The 11,510-nt window shown below is 47.8% G+C and overlaps 1 long non-coding RNA gene across 1 annotated transcript; it reads left to right on the top strand.

Annotated features, from left to right (window-relative positions):
• Nucleotides 1-209: 209 nt before the first annotated feature.
• Nucleotides 210-8,163, top strand: LOC134137354 (uncharacterized). Its single transcript, XR_009957673.1, has 2 exons — nt 210-919; nt 7,754-8,163. It is a non-coding gene; the product is annotated as an uncharacterized LOC134137354 (long non-coding RNA).
• Nucleotides 8,164-11,510: the final 3,347 nt, after the last annotated feature.

Raw genomic sequence — 11,510 nt, 5'->3', positions numbered from 1 at the left:
ACACACCGCAGGGCGCCGGGGAGCAGGCGGCCACCAGACCCACTTTTCGGGGGCAGGGGGGAAGAGCGAGGCGGTCGCCCTCCGAGATGCCCATATTTCTCTCTCTCCCGCCCCCCATATTCGTGCACAGTTCGCCTCGAGCTCGGTCGGAGCAGAGTGCTTTCTTCACTTTTTTTTTTTTTTTTTTTTTTTTTTTTTTTTTAACTAGACTGGAGGGAATATTCACCTTCTTGAATATTTATCCCGCCGCCCCCAGGCGGGTGCTGCCCCGCCACTCGCACCTCTCGGCCTCGCAGCGCGGCGGCCTCTCTCGTGCCTTGCTTTCGCCTTCAAAAATAAAGTGAATGGCCTCCTCTTCCCCCACCCCCCCGTCTCTTTATTTTTTTCCTCGTTAAATCAGAGCTATCTGGGGGTAAAAAAAAAAATAAAAAAAGAGGAAAAATAAGTGGCTCCTCCTTGAGTTGTCCCAATCATTAGGTGAAGCCAAAGCAAGCTCTAGGATGAGTCCAGCCCAGCAGCAGGCGGGTAGGCATTTTTTTTCTCCATTTCTTTCTTATTCTTCTCTTTTTCATCCCACCTCTCCCCCCCACCCCCCAACCACACACACCCCGTCCTCTTATCTCAGCTGTGTACAAACTGATACGGTACTTAGCAGGAAAGTGACTGGAAATTAAAATAACTTCGTTCACCAGGGGTTATCAGCTGGATATCTGTCATCATCAGTTTGTACAGAAAGAGTCCTCCGCGGCAAGGGCTGGGCTAGAGCGGAGCCGGGCTCCCCGCAGCCGGCCGCGCTGCCCCCCGGCACACGCGGCTCCCAAGCCGCCGGGCTGCTCGCGGGCTCCGAGCGACTCTTCCAAGGCAAGGTGAACGGGAGGCGAGGCGTTTGCAGCACCGGGGAGGTTGTAAAACGCCGCCTGTAAGCGTCTGCTTTTGCCTGCGCGGGTGAACCTCTCCCGACCTCCGCGTTTTCTCGGACGGGCTAATTTCGTGCTATGTCGCGGCAGGAAAAAAAATGACCAGATATGCAAGAAACTGTTTCTCTTTTGAATTATATAATTCAAGGCGATACGTCTTTCTTCTCAGTACTGTTTAAATAACATTGTTCTTTTTGTGACTTTGTCAGATTGAAATGATTTTCTTCTTTTTAGAAAAATTTAGATGTGTGTTGATGGTATAATATTAAATAGAAGAGAACATTTGCAAGCTATAGGAGAGGGCAGTGATTCGTTCGTTGTCTTGAAACTCACTGAGTTTCTTCCGATCCGATTTTGTAACTTAAAACATTTTTTTTTTCGAGATTGTATCTGCAAAAGCGCGACGGGAGCGGGGAAAGCCGCGGTGTAATGCTATTTCGCAAACGCCGCTTCTTTCCCACTTGGCTGCTATTCTAAGAAATTTCTCCGTTGAAATGCGTCGAAATATCGGCTGTAAACTTCACATTTCGTTTAAGTCTTTCAGCTGCCCCTCGCCGGGCTAAACCTGAGAGTCCTTGGGGCGTGCGCAAGGGGAGATTCGGGCGGCTCTAACGCGAGCGGTGCGGCGGTTTCCAGCGGCAGACGTGTCACCGCAGACTTTGCTCGCTCGGACCGCGGGGTGGGGGGGAAGAAGGGGGGAAGGGGGTCGTGTGCATTTGGCCCAAGGTCGCCCCAGCCCCGCGGAGAGCGCGGGCCGGGACCGGAGGAGCTCCGCGCCCTCCCCGGCGGCGGCGGCTGCTCTCCCGCCCCGGGAGCGGCGGGCGGGCGTGTGCCCGAGAGGTGAGGATGGCCGGGAGGAAGGTTAGGCACCCTGGCCTGGCCGACGCCTCTTGCCGCGGCTCCAAAGTGACCTGTAATTTGCACTCCAGGCACCTCTTTTCTTTTTTTCTTTTTTTTTTTTTCTTTTTCTCACCGCTGATTAGCGTGTTTGTTTTATGACCAGACTACAAGCTTCGTTTTATTTCCTCCAATAGACCCGATAAGAAAACCTTGCTTGAACTGGGACCAGCGTGGAAAACCATTTCGAAGCGACCTTTTCCTCTCTAGCCTTGCTCCTTCTCGCTTCAGGTGTGCTCCCGCACCGTGTAGCCTCCAACGGCTACCTTCTAATGACGTCACTCCCTTCCCCAAACTCACACTTCTGACGTAACTTTGACTCGGGGGCAAAACGGGCGCTCGCGGGGCAGGGCGGGGGGCGGCGGGCGGCGGAGCCTGCGGGGCTCCGCGATGCTCCCGGAGGTCTCCTGCGCCGCGCAGGGGTGAGCGCCCGCGCAGCGGGGTGCGGAGGGCTGCGGCCGGGCGGCGGGGCGCTGCTGCTGCGAGGCGCCGCTCGGCACGGTTAACCCACGCTTCCTACAACGTCGTAACCGTTGCTCCTTGCTCGTTGCGGTCAAACAGAGAAGGAAGGGGGGATTACGAACCCTGAAAAAGGGGGTTGTGTCCCATTGAGGGAAATTTCCCCATCTGGGCGCGTCTAACGCCCAGAAGAGATTTGGAGGAAACCTGTGTGCGGGCGCTCCTTCTCCTCGGTCTGTGCAAACCCCACGGTTTTGCACCGGGGAAGGCCCCGGCCCGGCCCCATGGCTGCGGCCCCCGGGCCCGGGCAGCGCCGGGAGCCGCCGCGGGGCAGGGGCGGCGGCCGCGGGGGGAGCGGGGCCTCGGGGCAGCGTGGTGCGAGGGGTCACTTTGGTGGCTATCGCAGGATGGAGTGTATTCTTCTCCGAGCCGTGTTTATGTAACTTAATGTACTTTAGAAACTGCTGGAGAGTTTAGGCCAGGCTGATAAGCGTAGCGGTTATTGCAGGCGACGTGCTGGGCAATCCCCCCCCTCTCTGCTCTCACTCCCTTATCCGAGCTCCTTAAAATATACTTTTATCAAGGCCACCCCGTGATATGGAGTGTTTCCATTCCCCAGCGGCTGTGACATTGAAGCGGACTTATCGATCGGGGCATCAGCGACGTTCACGGCGTGTCCAGCCTCGCGGGGCAAAAGCCCGGGCGGCCCGTTGCCGTCTCCTGCCCCACGGCGCCGCCGGCTGCGCGGGTCCGCGCCCGACTCCGCGGGGCAGCCCGAGAGCAGGGGCATTTCGGCGGCTGCGCCCTTCCTGCCGCCTATCACCCCACCTCGGGCCTGGCGGGACAGGGGGGTTTGTGCACAGCAGAGCAAGGAGGGGTGTGCGGAGGGGGGCCCTTTGCAAGCGATCAGGCGCGTCCCGGGGGGGGGGGGGGGGGGGGGAGTGGAGGGAATGAGGGAGGAGGGCGGCGAGCCACAAGGACGAGGAGGGCTGTTTCGTCCCTCCCCAAAACTCCTGGTGGAGGGCAGCTGGGCGCTCAGAGGCCGGCCTTTGCCTCCAGCCTGCCTTCAGGGCCGCAGACCCGAGGCCCCGGGGGTGGCGCGGCCCCCCGGGTGCCCCCACCCCGGGCAGGGCACCCTGCCCTGGCCCCGGCGCCCTCCGCTCCGCGCTCCGCGCCCGGTTCAACTCCCGCCGGCGACAGCGCTGCCTGGCAGCGGCGGCAGCAGGTTGTCGCCCCCCTGCAGTCAGCGGCCTCCCCGGCACCGGTGACCTGCTGCCGCTGGGCTTTTGGGTGATTTCCACCGAGACTTTCAACCCCGCGACTCCAAACAAGCCGCAGAGAGCCCGCATGGACTTTAATACAATAAGTAGTTTGGAGCTGTATGTTTGTTTGTTTTCTTTTAATAATGATCGGCAGCTTCTTTTTATTTGCCCTCCAGTGTCTGAGGTCCGCCTGGTTAATGATTTCAGCGTTAAAAAAAAAAAAAAAAAAAAAAAAGTATTAAAATCAACAACGCACATAGAAGAGAGGCTCCCGTTGCTGCGTACCCGGACTCCGGGAGCCGGCGCTGCCCCCGTCGCCCCCGCCGCGCATCCCCCGCCTGCGCGGCGGCGCAGGGCGCGCGGGGACACCGGCTGCCCCCGGCCCTCGGCGCAGCAAACCCGAGCGGGAGCAGCACCCTAAAAATACACTGCTGGTATTTTGCTCACACGTACGCACTTCGTTTCTCTTTCCGACACATGTCCAGAGGCTTTTCAAATCGTGTTGCTTTTTTGGATTTTTTTCCTCCTTTTTTTAATATATATATATATATATATGTATAATTTTAAGAGTGGTTACTAAAACGGCCTGTTTCTGATCCTTGCTGTATAGGAGATAGCTCCGTGCCATCGCTACGAGGCGGAGGGGCTTGGTGCCATGCGTTTCTTGGCGAAGAGGGTTAGTTATTATTTGCGATTTCAGGCTGCGGCTGGACGGAGAGCCCCGGCCGGCGCCGCGGGTCGCAGCCGACGGGCACCGTCGAAAGCTCTCGGGGTCCCTGCTCCTCCGTCGGACACGGAAAGTCCAGGCGAAATTTTCCCAGGCTTCTCGCTGCGGAATCTCCTGGCGGGAGTGGGCTAAGATTGGAGTCGCGCAGAGCGCAGGGGAGCTGAGGTTCCCCCTCACCCACCCACTGCCTCCTATAAAAGCATCTTCTCCTCATCTTGCCCCTCTCTCCGTTATTACGTGAAACTAGCTGGTATCACATCCGATCTGCACTTAGTTATCTTGCCTCCGCCTCCATGCACACAACAATGGTTGCAGAGACTTAATTCTCTTCTATTTAGGGAAAAAAAAAAGGCAAAAGTCCCCTTCAATAAGCATTTTCAGGCTCGTCTGTTGGCACTATTGCATGTCATTCCAAAAATATCGTTTTATGCCCGGAAATCTGCCAGACAAATCCACTGCTGATCATTGCGTTCTTATTTCTCTGCTGGGAAATCCAATAAAAACTCACAAGTGGTCAGAGCCTTCCAGCGAAGTGTTTTCCGTAGGATACTGTTCATTCATCCACATGGAAGTGTTATGCGGGAATAGGTCTATTTCTCTGTATTTTCATTTTGATTGCTATCAGAGTGAAGCACAGTGATCACATCTTTCCGTCTCTGTTGACATTATATAATTAACACTTGACATCCATTTGGAAACAATTTTTATTATAATTTACCTTGCTTCACCGAACAGTTTAAGATCAAGTTCCAGACAAAAACGAAATTTGCAATCTTAGCTAAGCAAAATACTTCCGTAGATCCAAAACTTTTTTCTTTTTTCTTTTTTCTTTTTTTTTTTTTTTTTTTTTTCAATTGCCGTTTCATGAGAAACGCCAAAATTTGGACGGTTTGTTCCTGTTTGGAATGAAAGCTCATCTTAAAATTTAGATATCTTCTTGAGCGAGTTTGACTAGTTCCGTAAATGAAATTCACATTGGATTGGAAAAACAAATCAAAACAATCACATCACAGAATTACAGACTTCAGAGTTAACACTTCAGAGTAATTAGACAGCCTATTAATAGTCTCACTCCCCTTTGCTTTATAGTAAGGTAGGCAGAGCGTTCTTGCTAAGGTATGCACAAGCAAACGGGGTGGGGAAGCTACCCTAAAATTTGAGAAACAGTAGCTCTGAGCGCTCGTCCCTGTGGTTGCCCGACCAGTATATTCACACGCAGGCAGGACAGAGACTGAGCGCATCGCAGGAGGTTTCCGACGAGCCGTGCAGGGACAGACCGACGGGCGAAGTGTCCTGTCTCCCCGGGACCCCCGCACCTAACCCCGGCGCAGAGCGGGGACACCCCCAGGGCGGGGAAAAGGGGCAGCCTCCCTTCCGAACCGCACTAAAAATATATCTATTTTTAAAAACCTGCGGCGCCTCCGCGGCGGCGGGTGCAGCCGCCCCCGGCGCGGCCGCTCCGCGGAGGGCGCGGGCAGAGCCGCGGGGCAGGACCCGGCCTGGCACCGCGGCCCTCGGGGCGGCTGGGAGATGAGGCTACCTCGACTCCTAACTCGGAAGAAAGGCAACGCCTCTCTCTCTCTCTCTCTCTCTCTCTCTTTCTTCTTCATTCCTCTTTTTTTTTTTTTTTTTTTTTTTTTTTTCCCTCCTCCCCGTATCAATGGCTTCGTGGACACAGCCGCGTGTTTGCAATTAAGCGTGTAAATGTATATACATTCACCGTATGAATGCAGCAATTTCCATTTCGGTCATGCAGTCACTGGCTGTGTTTATTCATTTCACCCGAGCCTCCAGGACCAAAGATGCTGTGCCAATCGTATGCACTTTTCGATTACTTTAGGAAAACCTTGTTTTGTACTGCTGTTACTGCCGGTCACATTGAATAGCTGATTAAATAATAAATAGTATCAATATTTTCAAATAATAGAAGCAGCAATTGGAAAGTTTATTACTGCAAAAGATGTTTATAACTAGAAGGCTATACTGTATTGTTCCACTACTGTTATGGATGTATTAAAAAATCTCACAGATGACTGAATATTAAAGAGCCAAAATACTCTATTTTAATCCAGATTAGATAGATATGAGCAAAAGGTAGTGTAGTATGGTACAAATAAGGACTTTTTTCACTCTTTTGTCATTTTTTTTACACTCATTGTCCCTGGTGGGCATAATATCTACCTAGGAATTTAAAGATCATAGCAGTATAGTAGATGACAATAACTCCAATTTTATTGATTATTTTCGGTATTCATAATAACAACAGAGTTAGCAAGCCCATTTCTTAAATAATCAATTCTCAAATTAAATCAGTGTGAAGGCTGACATACATATAATATGTCAACGTTTTCAAGAAAAAAGAATGTATTTAGGCATTTTCAATACTCTGAACAACAAATATGCTCCAAGAAATTGTATACTGAGATAACCCCAAGGATTTGCTACTAATAAATACTGCTATGATTAGTAACCAGAATGGTACCTGGAGCATTTTGCATTTATTGAGGTCAATCAAATATAGGTTTAGCCATATTCAACTCTAATATTCAACTGTGAAATACTGTGGAAAAGTTTTACTATATTTATATATAAAGCAATATATATATTGCTTTATTTCAGCCTTGCACCAGTGCACTTCTAATTTTGATGATGCTGCTGTAGGTTAGGTTTTCTGACAACAAAATTACAGGCCAATTCTAGTGCATGTGAATTGGTGCTTATAAAGAAGTCCTGGTTCTGTATCTTTGCTCATTTACCTAGATCCCCAAATGGTCTAAGTCAATTTATTCAGCTGGAAATACACCCCATTCTCGCTGACTTAAGTACGAAGAGTCAGCCCCAGAGACCTCCATGGAAATACCTACCGAAGCAATAAACCTTGCTAATGGAGCAGTTCTGTGCCTAGCTGTAGGAATTGCTGCACTGCCCTGGTGGTTGCAGTTGCAGCTTAACGAAGCTGCCTTTAAGCAGGTCCTGCCCCAGAAGTACTCAGACTCCTAATGCTGTTCAATTGCTACATTTGGGTAGCCATTGGTACCGTACAAACCCATCTAGTGTTAACTTAGCAGCTAAAGTAGTTCCTGTACTGAACTTAGTAAGTGTAAGGTAGATGCTCCCTGTGCTTCATGTCAGGCTCTGTCAGGTTTGTCAGCATCCCTTCACGATGCTGTTGCCACCAGATGCAGGGGGCCAGTAACACTAGCAGAACGGTTAAAGAGCAATTAAGGCATTAACATGGCATGGCATTACAGCTAAATCCAGCAGAGGTGGTCTACCGAAGCCCAGGCAAACTGGGAGAGGAAAACGCGGCAGTGCTCAGCTCAGCCACGGGCATTTCTCTAGCGTTGGCATCCCAGCTGCGTTCAGTCCCTGCGCACACGATGTCCTCCAGCTGATGTGAAGCCCAGACATGAGGCTGCCGGCTTCCAATGCTGGCTCCAGGCAGCTTCCACTGTTAGGCACTTTTTTTTTTTTTTTTTTTTTTTTGGCAGGAGGGGCATGAAGTGCCTGCAGCCCCTGGCAGGAGGTTGGAGACAGACGCAGGGAAGTGAGGCAGCAGCAAACATTTGGATTCTCTCTCACACTCATCGGCAGGTCTGAGGAGGACGTAGGAAAGTGCGTGCAGCGGGTGTTTGGGGGCATATGGTCATTGGTTTTGATGGCCTCAAGAAGCACAGCTGAGGGAAGCTGTCAGCTTTCCCTCCAAATGCCCTTAACATGATACCCCAGTGCAGTACAACTCCCCACAGGTCCCCAGCCTGTCTGTAATGATCACAGCTTTAAGTAACATTATATAAATGAAAATGTTTCAATTTCTACACAATGTTAAACTCCTTCCCTCCAAAAACTCTCACATCTGTCAAAACATTTCCTTTTATCCAAAATAAAGCCTTTCACTTTCTTTTGCAGTTATTTAGCTCTTCAAATAAAATGATTAACTTTGAAGCAAGGAACCAAAAAAGGTGCTTTGAATTTTCCCTTTTTCCAGTTTGGTTAACAGGGTCACCTCTGGTGTAGAAGGAAATGTCTGTCACATCTGGCCTCTCTCGCCTTCAGAATTTGGACTAACAGCCAAGATTTTTGCTTCTCACTGTGGCTCGACAGCCAGAAACCACAGCAAAACCTGCTATTCTCCCACTCGTGACTAGAGCACAGAGGAGGCAGCTGTCTCCAACAGCTCTGCTAGCTTCAGAGTCAGAAGTTTGCTCTTCACGTTTCAAGTTTTTAACTTTGTTACTGAACAAGGTTGAGGCCAACATAAGTACTGTCCATGATAATTCACTCATGAAATTTCAGGGGGATGTAATGTAGCTTAAAAATAGAATTTAAGCTATAATGCTAATTCTAGTACTTACCAGGTACAAGAATAATTATACTCTATCTTGCAAACTCAGTCTGCTGCCTGTTTTCAGATCTCAGTTTTTGCCTGTTGAAGTTCAATTTGATTCAATAGATTTGCTGAATGACATCTCCTTTAGAGGGAGTTTTCCAAGCAAATCAAGTTCATTTCTGCTCACAAGAAATGGAAAAACATATTTTGCTTGTGCCTGCTTGGAACTATGTGTGCTTCTAAGGTCCAGAATGTGACACATCTTCCACAAACATTTCCTCTAATAAGTGTATAGAGGAGAAATAAGTAGTTATGAGCTGTAATCACTAGAAAATTAAAAAATTCTGGGCAAAAATATGTTAATCATAACCAATCATTTGAATTTGTGGGACATAGAGTTGACTAGGATGAGACTACAGAGAGAATCAGAAAACAAATACATAAATCTGAACAAGCAAGGTAGGCATGCTGAATGTAACAGAGTTTTATGTGTTTGGACAAAATGAGCAGGATGGGCCCTGGAAGAGCTTAGCTGAGCATGAAATGAGAGCATTTAGGCTGTGTTCTTCACGCCGGTGTTATTATGGAGAAAGCAGGATATGCTATTCCTTTTGTTATGATTAAGGTTAGAACTAGGGAGAAATGCTGGCGGACTGGAATGGGGGGGGGCTGAGAGGGACAGTCTCATTCAGGGCTTTTTTACTGCTCTTGAGAGGACAGAGAAAATAGAAACGAGGAGGCAGCAAGCTGGGTGAGAGCTGCAGTAAGAAGTGGGGTTTGCTGGTGCCCTGGTGGCAGCGAAGGGGAGAAGGAGCTGCCCTGTCCGTGTTGCTGGTGGGGCCTGTGTGCGCCCCGGCCCCAGAGGCCAGGGAGCAGCTGCTGAATGCGCTCTGCTCTCCAAAGAAGGAGCTGCTGCCCTGAATCCTTCAATCCCGAGGTGGGCACGAAGCGACTGCCAACCACCCCCCATGGGGTTTCGGAGGCTTGGCTTGGCTCACTGGCTGCCTTGACGCTAGCTCTTTGCGTAAAGGCAGAATCTGGCCGACCTAGAATCACCCTTTTCTGAAAGGAAGAGCAATACGTAACCTTCAGGGGATTCAGCATTACTACGGTTCCCAGTATCTGTCAGTCTGAATGTTCAACATTGTACTCTTTAATGGTTTAAATTATTTTATCGGCCCTCTATTTGGAAAGCAGAATCCTGCTGTGCAAAGCTCAAGAAGTAAATAAAGTGCAGCGATTAAGGACCAAATTCCAGCGGGAGTTCTGCTGGAGAAAGGGCTGCGCAGGTTGACCTATTTAATTAAAATGTAATAAAATGCAATTTCCTTTACATCACCACACTCTAGTGTCAACCTTAGTATCACAAACTTGTTAAAAGCTGAGCAATGTGATTCATCTGTGGTTACCTTTCTTTTTTTCTTTTTCTTTTTTTTTTAAAAAAATATGTTTTTAAGAAAATGTGTTAATAATTAAAAATAAACTTTATGGCCTAAATGAACAGTACTGACAGTATTTAAAAGGGTAATGACTTAATTACTTTTGTTATGTCAGTTATTCATTTGTGGCCCATCAAGCTATAAACCAGGGTAATTTATTGACTGCAATATAAACTGGATATGTGCCATATTATTCAACAAAAACAATACACTGCAAAAACAATACAGAGAAGAGGTAATTTGTACAGAGTTCATGAGATAATTATATCATCTAATTACAAAACTGACTCACTATGCCCTTGGCTCTACTTATTAGAAGAAAATTGAAGGACATACTCAACATTGTCAGAGTCTAGCTATTTAAATTTAAATCCTGACCATAGACACTCAAACATCCAGGAGCTAGTGTGATCCAGGAGAAAGACCAGGAGACCCAAAGGAGTATGTTTTGATTTGGGATTAAGAACACTACTTAATTTTTTTGTATATCAGAAATTAAACCATTGCCTCTTTTTTTTTTTTTTTTTTTCTGAAAAGTGCTTTTAAACTCAATCGATATCACTAAAAGTGTTTTGGAAAACTTTGACAAGTAACTCAATGCAAAGAATTCTGCAGTCATTAATTAATTATCTCAAAAACCTTACAGCAGTTTGAAAGATGTTTTACATGCATGCACTTAGCATGCTTCACCGCTCTTTCTGCTGGTACAGTACCTCTCTGGTGTAATTGGCAGCAGCACAGTACGCAAGGGCCTGTGTTTTCTGTTCAGACAAAAGCAAATCACCAAGATGTCTGAGCTGCAATAAATAACCAACACTCTGCATATAACTTGCTTTCTCGCAGGGAAGCTCATCAGAGCACAGAAACAACCAAGCCCAAAACAACAGCAACTTGTTGAATTATTTTTCAAATTGCCAAGTCATATCTGTACCACAAACTTTTGAACTCTTTTCAGATGTTTTTCCTTGAACATTTTATGTTATTTAAGGAATGCACAGATATTTTGTTAGTTGATCATGTAACAGACTTCACTAAATAAAATCTTTTCTTGTATCTGTTGTGATGGTTCTTCTTATTCTCAGTTTACTGTGTATTTTGTATTTGAACAGATTTTAATGGGCGAGCATGCTATAGTAAAATGTAGAGGAGGCTAATACTCATCCAGAATGATTATAACTAGTATTCATTTACAAAGTGGAAAAAAAATCAGTTTCTCATTACTTCTTTATCATTAATAATAATATTGGCTTGCACTCAACACATTTTAAAACTAAGGCCTGTGAGGATCTATGAGATGCAATAGCAAACAGAAAATCTAGGAGACCAGGGTCTAACTTGTGGGGGAGATGTAGTTCTATATATTGAAGGTATAATTCTACATTATATTGAATCTGGTGCAAAATTGGCTTTAGAAATCCTCTGCTCCTGCCTGGGGGGACTCCTCTGACCAGAGAAGTCACCCCAGCACCAGTGTAGTAA

This window comes from Rhea pennata, chromosome 2 (assembly GCF_028389875.1).
Source record: "Rhea pennata isolate bPtePen1 chromosome 2, bPtePen1.pri, whole genome shotgun sequence".
NCBI lineage: Eukaryota > Metazoa > Chordata > Aves > Rheiformes > Rheidae > Rhea > Rhea pennata.
This window is presented reverse-complemented; position numbering and strand designations above follow the sequence as displayed.